The following is an 18,044-nucleotide window of genomic DNA, read 5'->3' on the forward strand; positions in this document are numbered from 1 at the left end:
AAAAAGACCTTGGAAGAAACTTAGAGAGCCCTAATTTCCTAAACTGGCTGCTGCTTGTGTTCTTAAACTTGGGATGCTGAGTTTTCAGAGCAGGAGGGGAACCACAGCCTGAAAGTTGGAGCTGTTTCCCAGCCACTGGCGGCTTAGAGACCAACAATCCTTAGAAGATATGAAGGGTTAGAAGGGATGAAATCTAGGAAGGCTGGTGTCCAAGGAGCAGTAGATGGAAGAATGGGAGTCCCTTGCAAGCTCGGGGAACCCGGAGAAGAACACTGGCGTAGCTAAGGTCTGGCTCAGCTGGTTCAGTGACCCCTTTACACCATCTGTACCTCAGACCTGGGACGGCCTGAGCTGCTGTGGCAGAAGAAGCTCACAGAGCCAGGAGGCTGATGCTCCTCTGCCTGGGACCAGAGTGGATCACTGGAGCTCGTAGTCCTCTGGAATTAATGGGTCCTCTGGATTTTTGAAAGTTTGGCCAGTTTCCCTTTAAGCTAAGGCTAAGGCTGCCTGGGGCTGCAGGCCATTTGGGGCAAATTTGGAACCCATCTCAGTCTACAGGGTCTTATGAAAAGGTGGAATGTCTGAAGGTTCAAAGGAGGGTAAGGCTGTTAACAAAATATTCAGGGGAAAAAGGTCTTTTTGGGTGAGTGACTGCTAAACGCTATGGAGTTTCTTTTTGGTATGATGAAAATGTTCAGAATTAGATAGTGGTGATGGTTGCTCAACTTCGTGAATATGCTAAAAAACCACTTAATTGTATACTTTTAAAGGGTGAATTTTATGGTATGTGAATTATATCTCAATAAAGGAAACAAACAAAACAAGGCCATGCATCCTACTTGGAGAACAGAAGAATTTATGACTTTTTATTCAGTATTTAATCTGTGAAGTGTTTCTGCTTGCAAGATGGGGTGCGAGATTCTGCCTTTCTTGGGGGTTTCCTCCCATCCCATGGCCTCCAAGTGGCTCATCATCTTTCTCTCTCTCATTCCAGATGTGATTTGCCCCCTTCCTTGATGGACTAGAGTGCACACTTGTCCTTGGAGCCAGTAGCAGCTTGGTGGCACCTCTGGGGCTGAGCCACGTGCAGGGATGGTGTCCCCAGGACCCTCGTGACTTGGCTGGCATTCCCAGCCACCCCTTGGCTCCTATAGAGGCCCCAACCATGGCTTGGTGAGGGCTGTGGCCACTGCTCCTCATTGGCTGCCCTCGAGGGCTTTTAAAATAGGCAAATCAAGCAGTTCAAATCTCCAAGAAGGGTGAAGAAGCACAAGAATTCCAATAGTAAGAACCTACCACTGAAATAAGGACCAGCCAAGCAATTTCTGCAAAACTTCCCCTAACAAAATTAGGTGTAGAACTATTTAATTATTCTGCTTGGTTGAAATGTGTATCTGATGTTATTCTAGTTCTTTAAAAAATCTGGAGGACTATATAGCAAAATCTATAAGGATTGGATTATGGGAAACTTTTACCTTACATATAGATTTAGTATGTAATTGTGATGTTTTATTATTTTTTATGTATAATTGCAGTTTTTTTTTCTTTTACAGTGGGAATGTATTGCTTTTTTTAAGCAGAGAAAACAACACATTAAAAAAAAAAAAAAAGCCCTAGATAATGGTATCCAAAACCTGTGAGTTGAAAAAACTGTCAGGGTAGGAATTTATAGTTCACAAGGTGTTAGGAAAAAAATATAACCCAAGATTGGTCAATAGAAATTCATTTTTATCAGACCCTGTTTTGGCTTGTCTCAGGACACAAAGGGTCCCCATGATCCCTGGGTGCTGCTGGTAAGGAACACCTGTGCAGCTGCCACAGGCTCCCATCTCATCCTGAGGCGTGAAGGTGATGCCGTCGGGTGGAAAGGTGGGGTCTCTGTCTCCAGTCCACAGATGACCCTGTTGGCTGCATGATACAAGACTGTGGGGTAGAGTCTGTCCTGCCACACGGGGTGGGCTTCTGTGCCCCGTCTAAGCCACTGTGGGCAGGGCAGGAAGGCTGAAAGAGTAGGAGGGTGCAGCCCTTGAGAATCAGGGTGTTATGTGCCGTGGCCTCTTATTCTTTTTTTTCCCTTGTCTTTATTTATTTTTTAAACCTCTTATTCTTAATTTAAAATCCAGATGTGTTGCATGCTCTCTCTTTTTCTCCCTGCAAAATTCCTCATTACAGGAAAGAATTAAAATTTTTCTTTACCATTGTGTTTGTTTCAATGGATTAATGGCCTTTCAGTGAAAAATGGCTCATAAGGACTTTTGGGACCAGATAAAGTGATCTAGTTATAACATGATTATATTTAAATTCTTTGGCTATCCAGATAAGGGTTGTATAACTTATCTCCTAACTGGGAACATGCAGGAACAAGCCATACTTTCTCCAGGTGAGCCTTGAAACTAATGAGGTGGTAGAGCCTTGATGGTCTATTAATCGCTGACAGCCAAACAGGATATGGTCAAGGTGCAGGAGCACTGAAAAGATGGGAATGAGTGAGCCGGGAGCCGGGAGGCCAAGCAGGCTGCCCCAGAGGGGTGCCTCTTTCCCACAGCCCTGAGAAGTGTGTGAAGGGGAATGTGAACTCGGTTTTGGAGCTACCTGCCTTAAGTCAGGACAGAGATGCCACAGATGGAGCAGTCCTCAAAGATGGCAAAATAGCATTTTGTTCCTTGAATGTCCTTTTCTCAAATCTCCCCAGGACCAAAGATAAAAGACTCAGGGCACTCACTCTCAAAGATGTTGCTCAGGCAACATCTTTTGGACCTGGAACCAGGAAAGGCCATAGGACACTTGGTGCTTATTATGAGTCACAAACTGAGGCAGTGTGAATTCTCTCAATCAAAGGCAACACTTTCACATCTATTAGCCACGTCAAAGCAGGCTGTGGGAAAAATAGGAACTGAGAAGCAAATTAAATTATACGTCAAAGAAAAATACCTTGGCCCTCCTTCCTTCCCAAATCAATCGTTTCTAAGTGTAAAGACTCAGACTGGATGCAGCAAACTCACTGTAGGAGAATGAGAGGTCAATTAAACCAAAGGACTTACTGAGAGCTTTCTTTACCAAGCAATGTTCTTGGAGCTGTAAGAATACGAACGAAACATAAGATGAAGGAATGTCAGAAAAGCACTTTCCATGAGTTGGAGAAGCAAGAATTGCACACAACAAAACTATAATTCAGGTACAATCAAATGGTAAATTGAGTGATGCAATTTGATGTGCTGCAGATTTCAAAGAGAAAGAGCAGTGGTGTCTGGGGTTGTCAAGAGAAGATGGATTTTATGGCAGGTCTTAGAGGTACGCAGTTTGATGAGATGCAGAGAAGGAAAAGGGTACTCCAGATGAAGGAGAAGGAAGGAAAGGACATGCTGGGCAGAGGCCGAAGTGTGGTGTGTGCATGAGCATGGTCAGATCAGTTGGGGTAGAGAGGCGGATGAAGCTGATTGGGTGGAAGGAGGCATTTGGACTTGATGAATCAGGAAACAAGGGTTAATGAAAGTTGAAAGTGGGAATAACCAAATGAAAGAGACAGTAAAGGATGGGTGTTGAATATTCATCACTTTCCATGGAATCATAGGGCCACAAATGGCCAAAGAGTTCAGTAAGCTAACAGCCATTTATTTCTAGAGGACGTAACTGAGATCCAAGATAGTGGTTTTTTTTTTTCCCTGTAACATGGAAATAGTCAAAATGTATGTATATTATCAGTCTGTGTGCTTGTGTGTATGCCAGAAATGTACTAGGCATGATACCAGGTATTATGGGAGGCACCAAAAAGCCCAAGCCATAAATCCCTGCTAGCTCCAAAGATGGCTCACAATTCAATGAAAAGGTACAAATGTGTGAAAAGTCGACAGTGCTCTTAGAGATGATGAGCACACATGGCAGGGTGTGGATCTTGGCACAGGAAGAGAGGGAGAAGATGGAAGAGTCCCTGGACGGGAATGGTCCAGAAAGAGAAAGAACCACGGAATTCCAGAGCTGAAGACATAGAGATACTCCAGATCAACACACTCACTTCCTAGCTCTTGAAACATGGGCAGGATTTGGACAGACTGAAAGAAGAACAGAGGGCTCTGGGAAGGGAGGTGGGAAATCATAGGAGACGAAGCATGGTGTAGGTGAATGCAAGCCCTATTTAGGTGGCAGTGAACAGGTGGGGGTTTTTTGCACAGAGGGTTCTGGAAGGTGAGCAATGCTTGGGCACTTCTAATGTTGATGTGTCCATGAAAATATTTAAAGTTGTTTTTTTTTTTTTTCAAAGATTTATTTTTTATTTATTTCTCTCTCCTTACCCGCCCCCCACAATTGTCTGCTGTCTGTGTCCATTAGCTGTATGTTCTGTGACCGCTTCTATCCATATCAGCGGCACCCAGAATCTGTGTTTCTTTTTGTTGTGTCATTTTGCTGTGTCAGCTCTCTGTGTACGTGGCACCATTCCCGGGCAGGCTGCACTTTCTTTCGTGCGGGGTGGCTCTCCTTACAGGGTGTGCTCCTTGTGTGTGGGACTCCCCTACACAGGAGACACTCCTGTGTGGCATGGCACTCTTTGTGTGCATCAGCAGTGTGCATGGCCAGCTCACCACATGGGTCAGGAGGCCCTGGGATTGAACTGTGGACTTACCATGTGGTAGGTGGACGCTCTATCAGTTGAGCCAAATCTGATTCCCTCAACAACCTTTTTCAACTATCTTGGATCTCTACAAATAGTTCCCCGCATTGTATATAGCCAGAGTCATCTTTCAAAACTCGCATTGGATTGTCTCACTTCTCTACCTAAAACTCCTTGGTGGCTTTCTGTTGTGTTTATATTTCATCCCATTCTCCACAACATTGTCCATCAGTCCTGGCTGTGTTTTCCCTGGTGATCTCCCTAGTCTAATTCTTACCACTTCCCTCTACTCCTTCAAACTATTGAAGATTCTTTGCTACTCTAGTCCTCTAAGACTAAGACTTGGGCTTGTTATTTTGTATTTTGGGTTTCCCACCAAATAGAAATATCAAAGAGTGGATTCTAAATATTTCTTATTCTATGTATAAAAACCAGATTTGGCTGACTTTTATCAACTTCAGATAGTTAATTAAGCTGCAATAATAAGCATGCTAGATTCTTCTGTATCTGTTCACTTCTTGCGGCTCACCTTTGGGTGGCCACTCCTTGAGTGTCTTCAATGGCATTTAGTTGCTCACACATATTAGAGGTATGGTGGGCAACCTGTTTTACAGAGATGGGAAAGGAATGTCTACACAAATTAATTTTCAATAAAACTGAAGGTTATCCCATAAATACCAAAATTTTAAAGACGTTTATCTGGATTTTGGTACAAATCTTAATAACAGGTATTAAATACTTCCTCTCATATGACTTTTTGTTTGCATATTAAACAAAGACTACTGAGTCTTCTCATAAGCTAACACTTTCTGGGTCATCATAATAGACTCCAGTTCCCAATTAGAGCTTCAGTCCAATGGGGCTCTGTTCCTTTTTGCCTACTGTTCAGCTCTTCATATTTATTTGTTTCCTTAAGATTTATAAAGTTCGTAGCCATTTGTGTTGGTACTTTATATAAACTTTACAACTTTTGAAGATTTTTGCTACATTGTAGTTGGCTTACATTTGTCCTAATAGAAATGTTTTAAGGGATGATTAGTTGGTCAGGTCATAAAGGTCATTTTAGGAATATATAATTTTTGGAATATATTGATAGAAATTAGTCATTATTTTCACCTATGTATTCTCAAGAACTTTTTGACTATGTTGAATGACTGTTACATTTATTTCTTTATCAGGAAAAAGTTTACATTAGGAGGAATTGTATCTAATCAGAGAAATAGGGAATAGATGCATAAATGTCTAAATAGGACTGACTCTGCCCCCTTTCACCTACTCCCCGCCCCTGCCAGCCAACTGCCCAGGTGGGCTAGGTGCTGATACCCTCCTCTACAATTCCTCCAGCCAAAAAGTTTCCTCTTTCTGCAACTCACCTCTCCCACAGCTTTCTGCCAGTTATAGCTGCAGGGGCCTGGGTCAGAAACATATTAACCATTCCTTAAAATCAATCATTCAGAACTAGAAAAAATTAGCTGTGAAACCCATCCCATTGAATCAAATTGCTAAAAGCTTATAAGTAGTGAAGGGAAATGAGCCAATTCAGCAAATTGGGTTTAGGCAAATTGACTTCCTGCTAATTAGCCTGCTTCCACACAGTGACATCTTGGTGGCCCCATGGAAAATGGTTTGCTCTTAGCTTCGGACAGGTCTGTGATCCAGTAGCCAGATGACTTCTCCTCCTCAGTGCTGCTCTAGACACCCCCTAGCCTTTTCCTATCTCCCACACCTCACCTCATATATTGCTTCCGATTTGCTTTGTCCTAATACCAGGTCACAAGCACATTAGACTGTGGAGAAAACATGATTTAATTCTGTGGAGAAGCATTTGCACACATACACAGAGATGTCCATCGTCCAGTGTACATCATTGGTGTCCCTAGTGGGAAATTGAGGATAGTGGAAATGTCTACTCAGAAGGGGGAATGCTAACTCACTTTCAGTTCATCCTTCTAGGAACACGCAGTACTAGACTCTGGCTTCAAGGAAATTGCCTTAGTTATTCAAAGGCCTTTTCCAACTTGTTGAAAGTTTTTTTACTTTATTCACGAGTTTTGCAGTTTCTTTAAGTCTCTAAAAATGTGAGGAGCAACTTTAGCCATCTTGCTCACTCTCCTGACTGCATGCTACATGTAAAACACATTGTAACAGGCAAACGGCATTTAGTCCTTAATTTGTGTCTTTGTGGCAATGTGACTCAATAGAATAGACCAGCTCAATATTAGCAGTAATTACCATTTCATATGCATAAACAGACATTAGTAATTATCTCAATTAAGTTCATCAGACTATGAATTTGCCTCCATTTACTAAATCTGATTTTGTTTTTGAGTTGAGATTCCAGCAGTATTCCCCTCCTGTTTTGAGGCCTTCCTCCCTCTTAGGATTAGGAAAGCATTCAGTCTTCTCTGAGAACCTAAGCTATTTCCAAATGAGGTTTCCTTGGGCTGCATTGGGTCATGTATCATGCATTGAGTCTTTTTACTTTGGAACAGCATAATTCTTCCTTCCTGCCTCCTCCCCTCCCCCCCCCCCCTTTTTTCTTTTAAGACATTCTCCAGCTGATGATGGAAATAAACTCCAGCTTTTGTCTTCCACTGAAGGAGAAAAGCAATATTATTGAAGAAATAAGGAGAGTGCTGGAAAATACTTTTCAGTCTGTTTTTGCTCTCTGCATATCTTTTCTTAGTTAATTGCCTAGGAATTTCTGCCATCAGCTATAATCTAGAATGGTCTCCTCTTGGACTGAGCTCTTCAGTGAGCCAAAACATGCCCTAGGGCTGCAGAATTTGGGAGAAGACAATGAAAAAGAAAGGAATATTAATGTGTGGTCCTTCTATTGAGATTGCTCAATTTCCCTAAGGAGTTGGAAAGTTGGCTGGGGAAAAGGTAGAAAACTCTGCTTTGGGGAGCAGTATTCACCCTCCTCCCACTCCCCTCCTCCCTCTCCCTCTTCCCTTTCACCCTCTCCCCATGCAAGCTAGTTGCAACAAGGAGATTTCTTACATGGTTCTGAAAACAGTGGGTGCATTTCTGTTCCGCTGGTACCATGGACAGATACCAAGCAAACACTATCACACCTTGACGTTTTGAAATAGCGTCTTACCTCAAAATAAACAAAAAATGCAAATGATAAAAATTTGACTTTTATTATCACTTTCCAAGACAAGTAAACAAAGAAACTAATGTTGGAAATAGTTTAAACACATTTTTGAATAAAACCCACAAAAAGCAAATGTATTTTTATCTGATGGTTGGCAAAGGCATTCCTTTCCCTCCTACTCACTAAAAAAAGAGTCCTTACTCTACCAAATTGGAGGTGGTGTTTCTGAAACTGTGACTTCAGCCATTAATCTAATTGAAAGTGTGCACAGATTAATTCATGTTTCCTTAATCCTGAACAATGAGAACTGATGCAAAGGAAGCTTATTGTTTTCTCCAGGATATGGGTTGGAATTTTAAGGAATTAGACAGAAGGTGGGTGTGTCTGACACTTTATGTGTTTTAAAGATTCTGAAAGTTATTCCCAGCTCTCAGAAATTATCAAAAAGAAGGGGGTGGAAACAGACCCCAAATACCCTATTCCAAAGGTAACCGGAAGAGGGAGGGGGAAAAACTGATTCTTTCATTCACTCAACAAAATTTTTTTCGGTACCTATTATGTGTCAGTCACTGTTTCAGGTCCTGGGGACATAGCAGTGCAACCAACAGACAAAAATCCCTGCTTTTGCAGGGCTGACATTTCAGTGGGGGAGAAGACAATAAACAAGGGAAATAAATAAAATATATCGTATGGTAATGATAAATGCTATGAGGAAAAAGCAGGGCAGTGGTTCTGAAATGTGAGTATTTGAGAGCATGTCTGAGATTTTAAATAGGGTAGCTAGGGATGCTGTCCCCAGAGGGGGATGCTTGAGTAACGGGGCTGAGGACATTAGTAATACAGGGGCAAGGGCAGAAGCAGGGTGAATTGCAGGAGGCTGTGGCAATGACTCAGCAAGGATGATTGCTCGAATAGGAGGTAACCGAGTGGTGAGAAAGGGTTGGGTGTGGAATTAGTTGCCAGATGAGCTTAGGATGTAGGCAGGAGAGGCAGGAAGCATCTGACAGAGACTGCTTGGTCTTTCTCCTGTGGACTCTGAAGCAGAGTCACCTAAGACTTTCAGTGTGTCCTGTTTTTTTTAGTTGGAATAATTGCTTTCACACGTTTGCAAGCTCCCTGGGGGCAAACCTCTTTCTTTTTTTACCTTTCTTTTACACCTCATGGAGTCCAATAAATATTTGTTGGACTGAAGTAAATCAACTCTGTTCCAAGATCAGCAACTAAAGAAACACAAAGCATTGTAGGAGATCCAGTAGGCTTAGAACATTTTAACTGTGATAAGAATGATAGCCAAGGGCCATGTTGGAATCTTCTCTGAGCCAACCAGACCCACACATGCCCCCGAAACAGGGGAGCAAGCACAGAGCAGCAGGAGAGGTGGAACCTCACTTTATAGGCAGCCCTGGGCTCCCCAGCCTGGCTTGTTTTGTGAGTGGGGAAATTGGTGGACTTGGGGATTTTGCCAGGTCAGCTGACCTCCAGTTTGGAGGCTGATCATCCAACAATTCTTTTTTTGCAGCAGAATCTGAAAATGCCCCAGGGCTTTTGGTATGTTCTGGGTTCAGGACAGGTCAGCAGGGCCATGGAGCCAAGGGAAAGGCAGGTGCAGTTCTGGTCTACGCTGATAGCTGTGCAACCATGCTCCCAGGCAGAACGGAGCTTGGTGCCAAGCAGCCTGGCCAGTTTCTTTGAAATGGGGAAGGAAAGGTGCAGTGGTTGTAAGTTCACACCCACTCCTTACTCTTTTCAAGTCCACTGTCTTTCTCTGAGTTTGCTATAGATCAGTTCCTCAGATGGTTGAGTGCTGCGAAGAGCATGGAAGTGTCTGAGGAGTCCATGCCCCCTGACTGTAGGGTTTTTTTATTCCCATGTGAAATGAGTCCTCATTAATGCTGGTAAAGCACACTACCAAATATTTTCACATGAGCAGGGTAGGTTTTCTATTACCCCAGTTTTCAGATGAAGGGCTGGCTTGGAGATTACTAAGGGTGGTTAAAGGGTGGTGTCACCTGTACAATCTTTCTCGATGATGCATGCCTCGAATACCATATTTGTCACCATTTTAAAAATATTCTGTCCTCTCTGTGGGTTAATGAGCCCTCTGGATAGCCTAGTAGAAGAACCTGCAGTAGCCACCCCTGCTGTGGGTGGGCTCAGCTTCACTCACTTCAGGTGTTAAGTCAACGCCCCGAGGTCAGTCACTCTGATTGCCCACCAGCCAGGTGGGCACAATCTGTGCACTTGCTAGAAATACAGAATCTCGTGCTGTCCCCCAGCTCTTCCGAATCCCATTCTGCACTCGTCTAAAGCATAGGAGGAGATTCCCAGGTGATCCCTGTGCACACCCAAGCAAGGAGGGACCTGCCCAAGGGAGGAGGCTAAAGGTGATGCAGCACCAACTATTTAAGCTGGGACATCTTAATATAAATTGCGGGCATGTGACAGTTTCAGCTATGGGTAGTTCTTAGGGTCGGAGCTCCTCTCATGTAGTGTAACCTCCTTGCCTTCCTTCCCTTTTGTTGCTGGTTTTTTAAACCGTTTTCTGTTCACTTGCCCAGTTCCTTCAACATGTTGCTACTAATGTGTGACCTTGACTATCTGCTTTGCACCAAAAAGATAGGATGTGCCTATTGTTCACGATTTGGACTGGATGTTCAGGAGTTGTTCTTTAAATTCTTATTTAATTCAGCTTTCCTGACTTAAGGCTGACTTTGTTTAAATGCTCTCTACATACAGGCATTAACTGATGCAAAAAGGCTAAAACTCAGGTCACCTTCGGCCTCAAAGAGCATATAAGAGCCAGGCCTTCTCATAAGTCTCAGCCAAGGAAAAGCAGAACAAAACTTCCTTGCAGTGCAGAGCGGCAGTTTGGGTGCTACAGTTTCAACTTCATGGCACCTTGTCTGCAGTCAGTGTTTGAGGGAGCTTTAAAATGGTGTAATGATGGGTATCCATGTCCCTCCCCGCAGAAAAAAGCTCCAGCCCCTAGAGGGGTGTGGTGACGGCTGGGGCCCTGCTGTCGGACCACAAAGATTACTGAGGACTTTTTCCATGGCTGTGGCTCTGCTCTGTGTGGAGGAAGGGCAGAGGCTAAGAGAGAAGCTGCTGAAGGCAACCCTGGGAGCCCTCCCTCCCTGCCACCCCTCCTGAAAATGCCATCTCCTCTCAGCTGTGCATTGCCACCAAGAGCACACGGTTCACGCCATGGGGGGAAAGAGCCAACCTCGTGCTCCTCCATCACTTGCTCCCATTTCTATCCCTGGTAAGACATCTGCTTTCCGGAAGAAACGGGTCTACTCCTTGGTCCTGGGTGACTGGAAGGAGTTGGGCATTTGAGGTTGGGGTGGGGCTTGGTAGGTCATCACAAGACAGAGAACTTGATCTCTTGCAAATGCCCCACCTATTGTCCTGTCCCAGTCAGAGGTTTACTTGCATTCCCTGCCTGGAATAATTCCACTGTGCCAGGCCCACCCGACTCAGAATCTGATGACTACATTGTGGCCTTGCAGCTGCGTTCCCTGTGCTCGTCTGCTCCTGTCGGTGACCTGTGACCATAACTCTTACATACAGAGGTTCCTCAGCTTAGCCCTTTGAGAGAGCAGAGAGTGAGAAAGAGAAAGAGGGACATGCTGGGGAGCTGATGTGTGCACCAAAGCCTGTGCCTGATGCACTTTTTTTAGCTGCTCCAATCCCTTGTTCCCCATCATTCCTTGAAAATCAGCACCTGTCCCAGTTTCCTCTTTGAACTGAGCCAGGTAAATGATAGGATCCCAATGTAGAGCTGGTGGTCCTGACACCCTGGAGGGAAAGGCAGTCAGTCTCCAAACTGGCCTTATGGGCAGGTAGGGCTGGGGGTGGAGAGGTGCTTTGCATTGGTAACAAATGGCATTACCATAGGATGCGGTCCACTCCTCAGTGTACCTGAAGCTTGGCATGGAGCATGGAGCAAAATGGCTGATGTCGTGTTGGTTGAATGAATGGCAGAAAAGCATTGCTCAGCCAGCCCCCCATGAGCACAATGGACAACTGTTCCAGGAAACAGCCTGCGTCGAACCCCAAGAAATGAAACAAGCCTGCCCATCCAGCTCTCTCACTCCTTGGTGCCCATTGCATTCTGTTCTTTGGCATGGAAGGCCTTTCTCCTTCCTTCACCTAAGTAACTCCCACTCATTTTCCCAGCATTTGTGTGGGGGTCTTCTGCTCCCAGGACCCCCTTCTTTATGCCCCAGGCCCACCTATTCTGCCACTTACTGAGTTTTCTAATCCTATCTATTGGGGGGACCTGTCTCTCCTATTGGACTCTATACTCCTCACAGCAGTGACCCTGTTTTTTCATCTTTCTGTGCCAAGCACCTGGTTGTGAACAGAGCAGAGCTTCCTCTGGTTCCCCATCTTCCCAGTGGCTGCTCTCCTGGCTGTGATTGCGGCAATGGCTTCACCTGGATGGTTTGGTCTCCACCTGCTCCCCAGCCGGTTGCTGCTTCCCACCCCCGGCACATGGGCTCTGTCCTCCAGTTCCGTCTATAGGTGTACCTGCACTTTCTTGGAAGATTTTCATCGTCCATAATAATGACTTTTGTTTTGCTTTCTATCCATAGGAAATTTTATAGCAATTCTTCTGTCAGTTTTCATAACCTCTTATTGTGGATTACATTTGTAGAAAGGAAACAAGCTGTTTAAGGTAAATAAATCTTTTAAGAGTTAGAACTGAAACAACTATAGACCAAAACTAGGATCAGCCTCCACCCTTTTCTTGAGAAATAGTTTACATCCAATATAATGCCCTAACTATCCAGTTTAAAATATAGTTTAATGATTCTTGACAACTGTGTATACCATCATAATCAAGATATAGAAAATGTTCTCAAGTTTCTTCATGCACCTTCCTAGTTACTCATCCCCCCTCCTAATCCAGGCAAACACTAGTCTGCTTTCTATCACTGTGATAGATTCATCCTTTCTATAACTTCTTATAAATGGAATAATATACAGTGTACACTTTTTGTGTCTGGCTTTCATTCAGCACAATATATTTGAAATTCATCTGTGTCACATGCATCAATAGTTTGCTTTATTTGCTGATTAATGTTCCATTGTATGAATGTAGCACAACTCATTTACTTATTTATCAATTGATGGACATTTGGATTATTTCCAGTAGTTTTTGCCTGTGTGAGAATGCAAAATTATGACCAGAGCTGCTGTGAATCGTGGTGATAAATTTGTATGTACCTAACCTGCCATTTTCTTTGTGGGAAGGCTTAGAAGTGGACTTGTTCTGTCAAACAGCAGATGTAAGTTTAAATTTATAGGACGCTACCAAACTGTTTTCCAGAGTGGTTGCTCCATTTTACGTCCTAGCAGCAGGGTATCAGAGTTCCAAATGCTCTTTGTTTTTATTAACATATTGGAATGTTTGTTAGTTGGTATGACCAGTTTTTAAATTTGTAGCCATTCTAATTGTGTGATATGTCAAATTTTTCTTTTAACTGAAAAAAAAAAAAAAAAGGTCCAGAGATATTAGCATCTTGTCTAAAGATGCAAAAGAAGTCATTGGTGAGCAGTGGTGGGTTGCCTGGGCCCCTGGCTCTGGAGCTGGTGTCCACCTACTGGTCTGTGCTGCCAGGGCCACTGCAGCTCTACCCCAGTCCACGCTGACAGTTTTCCACTTAATTTACTGGAAGCTAAAAATCTCCTTTGAAGGTGAACCAGAAGGCTCTATGGTGTCCTTTGATGCTGGGATGCTATTTCCCAGGGAAAGAGAAGCTGCACAGGAATTCTCTGTGACCTCCTTGACTAACTGCACAATCCTGAGTCTCCCTTTTCTGTAAGATGGCATTCTATACTTCTGTCATTCAATGGGAGAGTTACAATGGGTCAAGTAGCCGATTTCATGAGGAAACTGATCAGGTATTAGGTTAGGAAATACTGATTTCATTGAGGCTTCTAATCCTAGGTTTTTCTCTTCTCTGGAATTCAAGCCCTTTGTAAATGTGAAGCCACATCCAAATTGTTTCCTAATTATGTTCTCAAATATGTTGCCCTCACCTAGTTGTTACCACAGCAGGAATGGAAAATGTTATACTTGAGTCATTTTACAATTTCACTGTGACTCCTAACTGCAGCTCAGCTTAGTCCTCGAGATGGGACCCACAGCTTGGAAATAAATACTGAGGGAAAGTGGCAGGAGGTCAGGGAGAATTCCTGTGTAGCTTCTCTTTTTAATATGTAGACACTTTCAGTTCAGGTTTAAATCTGTAAAAATGTAAATTACGTGACCTTTTACTAGGTTTTTTCCCTCCATAGATTGGTTAGTGACTAAACTCCAACCAAAGCATTTGTTTTAAAAACTTGATATTTTCTCTGCACTATATAATACCCACTATAGATTAATGGCTGTGTGCATCTTGAAGAATACTTAAAGGAAGAGCCCTGGCCCCATGGGGTGGGTCAGGTGAACTCCGGACTTTTGCCATCTTGCTGGGTGACATGATTGATGCCAGGTTGTTCCCTTCTGACCCCAACTAATGATCCTTATCTTCTGTCCAAGGATAGACATTTGCTTCTTTTTCTCAAAGTGTTTAGAGCAGGGATGGTGAACATTTTCCCTGTCAAAAGCCATTGACCTGGGGAAGGAAAAGGCCCTCTCTTCAAGGGAGTGATTGTGCCTTGAGGAGGCACCCGGCGTCCAGTCCCCAGGGTCCAGGCAGGGCTGTCTGAGCTCAGCGACCTTCTCACCAGATGCTTCGGCCTGGCTGGGTAATGGGAGGGGTCTTGTCAGCCTGAGTGTGGTGCCCGTGAAAGGGCTTCCTGATACTCTACAGAGAGGGCCTTAGGTATTTCTTAGAAATGTCGTTGAAGCCCGCGGGCTGAAGAGAGAAAGAAAAATAGACTTTGGTGTCCCCTAAGGTGTACCATGTGCTTTGCCAACGTTGCACTCATCACATCACTTCAGAATGTGTCTCTTTAATCTTGCTTTACTGCCTAGAAAATTGAGGCAAAGAGAGGAATCTCTGCTGTAACGCGGATGTGCATTTAGGTGGTCATGCAGGAGGCCAGAGCAGGGCGGAGCTAAGGACCTTGCCTGCTGGTGGTGCAAGGGAGGGCCCGTGTGGCAAGATAAAAGCCCCAAAAGGAAGGCAAGAGAGAAGGGTGGTGTCTGAGGGTGGCAGGTCCTGTGAGCTGAGGCTGGAGAGAATGGGGTGCTTGGCAGAAGCCAGAACGAGCTCGGTCAGTCCTGGCTGCAGTTTGTGCTGGCGTGAGAGCAGTGAGTAGCTTTCTGTTTGCTTCCAGTGGCCAGAGCGGTGGGCGGAAGGCGTTGGCCCTTTGCTGCTGAGTCCCCTCCTACGGGGATGGCTCTGTTCTCCTAGGCTATCTCCCTTGAGAGAAAAGTTGCACCTCACACCTGATCAAGGGGGATGCTCTCCGGTGGATGCCACTGGGGACTCTGGATGCTTCTGGAAGAGCTGAAAGAGAATGGGTAATTGGTGTAGGAGCCTCCCTTCTCCTTGTCCCTGTTGGTGGGGTGAGAAGGGTAGAGCCTCCATTGTGCTGTGGCCCCCTTTAGCAAAACCGGCTCTGTAGTGAGATTTCTCCGTTTCTGGAAGAGAACCAGAAAGAGAAATCTTTACTTCTTTTTTAGATTACCTTTATTTAAACATTGCAACTTAGTTTTACAATTAAGAAAGGGAATTGTAAAAGCTATAAAAAGTAAATATTTTAAGGTTCTCCAGATCCCTAATTAGAGAAGAAGAGAAGAAAGGAAGCAGGAAAAGTAGAGAGAGGGCTAGGGGAGAAGAGGGAGAAGGCAGGAGGGCCGGGCTGAGCCCTTTCTAGGTGGGAGGGACCTGGAGAGACAGGCAGAGGCTGGAGTCCTGGGCTGAATGGCAACACCTGCTTTTTCACACCACTGGCTGCCTCAGGATGATTTTCCTGCTTTTCAGATGCTAATGGCATTACCCTGGGTCAGCAGCCTTTTTAACAGCCCTGTTGAGGTGCTGACCCCTTTGGCACTTGAATGTGGGTTCACTGGGATTGGGCCAGGGGTTTAACTTCTCTGCAGAGGGAGGCGAGAGGACTAGGGGGTCTCTGAGCACCCTCTCTCTAATATTCTCTGATCCTGGGAAAAAAGAGGGTATGTATTAAGCAGAATTTTAGTTCCTTAATGGCCTGCCCCAGCTCACTCTGGCCTTTTTGCCTCTGAGAAGAGACAGTTTAGAAAAAGCAGAGATGGGAACAGATGAAAGTATGCTTAACTGGACCCAGAAGCTAACCAGCTCCTTCAAATTCAGAGGAGAAAATAGGAATCCTGTAAACAAATTCAGAACTGGAGGTAAATCCCTCTGCCCAGACTGCCTGCATCAGCTGAGACAAGGAAGGCTGGGTTGGGGACTGGATCCCAAGGTGACGAGTTGGAAAGTGTGTGAAGCTGGGTGGGTCAGGCAAGTGCCTTGCACGTAACTGCAAAATTTAGAATCTTTTGCAGCATCTTGATCATTGGACCCTCAGCTCCTTGGAAGCTGTCTGCCACTTTAAGGGAATCCTTCTACATCTCGCATCTCCCAGTGTTCCTCTTGAACCCAGAGCTTGCAGTGCTGTGCTGTCCTCTTTGCTGACGGGTCATCTTCACAACTGTGAACTTTGCAAAATCTGATTGTGACTCTTGTTTCCTCCCCTGCCTGGAATAACCTTAGGAACATACAAATGGCAAGTGACTATTTGAAGGAAGTTAAAAAGAAAGGAGTCAGTATTACCTGCTGGAGGGTACAAAGGAGCATCCAGTTAGGTCCAGGGTCCTGAACATTCTTTGTGCCTTGCGGTTGTTTGAGAATGCAGAGAAGGTTACTTATCAGTAGACATACCTGAAACTTACCTGTGGACCCTCTTCTAGGAATTCAGGTTAACAGATCTCTTGCCTTAAACAGTAGAGAACATGTATATCCGCCCATTGGCCATATTTACCAAGCACCAACCCCATGCCAGACACTGCCAGGGGCTAGAGGGAAACCAACAAGAGGGTCTGCTCTGGCGTACGGAGTACACAGAACAGGGTAATATTGGTTATTAATATTTGTTATTGCAGTAACTAATGATTCAAGGTAGAGTATGCAGAGTCCCAGGCCTGAGGCCACCTGTGTGGACTCCTGTCCTCTCACTTGCCTTGGGCTTGGTTTTGGGTATGGTGTCCAGGTCCTCTCCTTGGGCAGTGTGGGCCTGTTACTTTGGGGGCTTGGGCCCTTGGAGAAGGGTAAGACTCAGAATGTTCTTAGGTTTTGCTAACTTGTAAAGCTGTGATCAGGCCAGATGTCATGAGTGTTGGGAAACTGAATGACAGGGGATCCTCTAGGATTCTTTCCAGCTCAGTGGTCAAGTTGGCCCTGTAACCAATCATTTATTCAGGTATTAGATATTGGGGAGCTCATCATCTCCTTGATGAGGGAGTAGAATTACAAAAGAACCATGACATGTTGGGAATATTTGAGCAAACACGGACTTTATGAAAACAGTAATTAATGATAAATGGCTGACTTGGAGAGTTAAAAAAGACAACTAAAATAGAGAACAAACCATCAAAAGTCACTGCAGCCTAGGGTAAAAATGCAGCTGAATGCCAGGAATTCACAAAGAAGGGGATTGGGAGAGGGCTTCTCCAGGAAGGAGTAAGATATGGGGGAAGCAGGGAAAAGCTGTTCCTGGCAGGGGCCAGAGCACGAAGGCCCCAGAGCAAGGCTTCTTACCCTTGATCTGCATCCAGAGTCAGGTAGAGCATTCTGCCATGTTAGGAGAGGGCCTATTTCCAGGCAATGGCAGTGCCTGAGGGAAGAAATGTCCCATCTCTCAGGGAGTTGCCTCCCTATAAACCCAGCTGGCCAAGTTGGAAATGTGGGAGTCTTTTACTCCTGAATCTCTGAAATCAACCCCACCTCTCCAACCTCTGTGTTCTAGTCCAGACCCATCACCCCTTGCTCAGATCATTCAAAAGTTCCCTTACCTGGTTTCCTGCTTCTAGCCACTCCTTCTCCCACGCCATCTGCCCCAGCTGGTCATGCTGGCTGTGAACTTGATAAAGCCCTGTCTCATCAGATTCCTCCCCTGCTTAAAAGCCCTTGAGAGCCCTTCATCACTGCCTGTGAGAAAGTTGACACTCCGCAGCCTGGCCTGGTGTGACCCCTCCTGTGGCAATACTCTCCTGGATTTCCAGCCTGATGACTCTGCCACACCTGCTGACCAGGCTAATGTGGCCTCCTCTTCGACTGCTCTGCTTCCTTTTGCAGCCATCTCTTGTGTACACCTGCTGCTTCTCTTCCTCCCTGTCCCCTTTTGCACAGCACTTCTCAC

The 18,044-nt window shown here is 44.9% G+C and overlaps 1 protein-coding gene across 17 annotated transcripts in view; it reads left to right on the plus strand.

The window, feature by feature from the left end:
- FHOD3 (formin homology 2 domain containing 3) overlaps positions 1–18,044 on the plus strand; it is a 537,731-nt gene that overhangs the window by 210,459 nt on the left and 309,228 nt on the right. The gene's annotated exons all lie outside the window — the stretch shown is intronic.

This window comes from Dasypus novemcinctus, chromosome 16 (genome assembly GCF_030445035.2).
Source record: "Dasypus novemcinctus isolate mDasNov1 chromosome 16, mDasNov1.1.hap2, whole genome shotgun sequence".
NCBI lineage: Eukaryota > Metazoa > Chordata > Mammalia > Cingulata > Dasypodidae > Dasypus > Dasypus novemcinctus.